This window comes from Arachis duranensis, chromosome 4 (genome assembly GCF_000817695.3).
Source record: "Arachis duranensis cultivar V14167 chromosome 4, aradu.V14167.gnm2.J7QH, whole genome shotgun sequence".
NCBI lineage: Eukaryota > Viridiplantae > Streptophyta > Magnoliopsida > Fabales > Fabaceae > Arachis > Arachis duranensis.
Window position 1 is genome coordinate 114,517,894 of NC_029775.3, and position 2,140 is coordinate 114,520,033.

Below are 2,140 nucleotides of genomic sequence, written 5' to 3' on the forward strand. Positions count from 1 at the left end.
CGAATTGGTTTTTTTTCTTCAATTTTTGTTTCATATTTTTTTAATTCTTCTTGGATTTTGCTTTGAAGTTTGATTCTTCAATTCTTTTTTTTTTCGGTCTTTGGCTTTCGTTCTTCGTTGTTCGATCTTTTTTGTATGTATGGTTTTGATTGCTGTGGAAATTTGTATGTATGGATTGGTTGCTAATGCTGGAAACTTATTCTATTATGTCATTTGTATCAATTAGAATTCAAAACACCTAATATCGCTGTTTTAGTGTTTTGCTGTTTTGTAAATGTTATTCTGTTTTAGTCCAGAACACCTAATATGTTGGAAATTTACTCTGTTATGTAACTATTATTCTGTTTTGTAATATTGTTGAATGCTGTAAGCAGAATTTAGATATGGTCTTGTTAATTTCATATCTGTTTTTAATTGTGTTGTGGCTCCTGCTTTAGGTTAAGAACATGGTAAGTGGCGGATCCAGAAATTTTATAAGAGGGGGGCCAAATTAAATATAAAATAAATTAAAATATAACATAATAAAAAGTCAACAAAATATAATTTATAGTATATAGATCAAAATTAATAATTATATTATATAAAAATTAATATTCAACTACATACTTTAGAATTTTAGTATTTTTGAATTCAATTCAACTAGGTATCCTTTAAAAATTATCAATTTATTATCTGAAATAAATTTTAAAGCACTCTCTTTTTTAACATATACAATCATATAATATGCTAAAAGTTCGTCTTTCATCTTATTTTAAAGTATTGTTTTAAAAATTTTTATTATTTAAAAAATATATTTAGTTGTTACTGTTGTCATAGAAAAAGTTAAAATAAGATTTTTTTTCATAATTATTACTTTTTATATTAATCCAAACTTATATTTTTCAATAACTTTTCAATTTTTTTTCATAATTATTACCTTTTACATTAATCCAAATTTATATTTTTCAATAATTTTTCAATTATTTATATATTTATACGCTTTTATTGTTTTTAAACCAATAATAATAAATTAATAGTAATAATTTAAAAAAAAAATTGGGGAGGCCATGGCCACCTTAGGCCTCCCCTTGCATCCGCCTCTGTGGTTAATCATTAGTGATGTGTTGCTGAGTTGTTGTGTAATCTTAATGGAATCTCTTCTTTCTCTTGAATTTTGAAAACAGCATCACGGGTTTGCTTAATCTAAGGCTCAATTATAATGCTGCTTCTGCTGCTATTCACTCTCTTTTCTCTTTCAACAATCATTCATCTATCACAATTTTTTTTTATCAGTTCAATTGTTTCCTCATTTTATGTAATCATATATTCATGTTTTTTTTTCTCGTTTATAATTAGTTACTTTTTTTATTCATTAAAAAGATAATTTACCTATTTAATTTAGTGTCATCACTGCCTTGCTAATGCTAATGTTAATACTTGGTTATTGAATGTTCTGTTGTGAACTTTTGATATGTTGTATAATATATTGATTTTGTTATTTTTAATGTTTAATTAGTGTCATCACTCATCACTACCTTGCTAATGTTTTGTTTAATTTAGTGTCATCACTTCTTTGTTAATGCTAATGCTTGGTTACTGAATCCTCTGTTTTAAACTTTTGATATGTTATATAATGTACTGATTTTGCTGTTTTTAGTATTTAGTTTAGTGTCATTACTGTCTTGCTGAATGGTGTTGCTGTTTTAGTGTTTTGATAATGTACTGGTGTTGTTGTTTTAGTGTTTTATAATGTGTTACTGTTTTATTGTTGTTGTTCGATAATATACTAGTGTTGCTGTTTTAGAGTTATTGATGTACTTTTGATATTTTAAAATTTATATTAGACTATAATTATATTTTAGGATGCTTAATTATAATTTATCACTACTTAGCTGATTATTTGTAAGATATACAACACTGATTTTAAAGAAAGAAATGACATCCAAATTCGGACCACCAAATCCAATTCCTTGTACTCAATACGGTCAATTCTTTCAACCGTTCTTTCAAAAAGATCCCAACTTTTGTCTAGTAGTAGGATGTGATTGTTCTCGTCCTTTTCTATTTTCTCCTTCTGTTCCTTCTCTACCGCATTTACTGTTGTTATCTCCTCCTCCACCATTATTATCTCCTCCTCCACCATTATTGCCGCTGCTGTCAC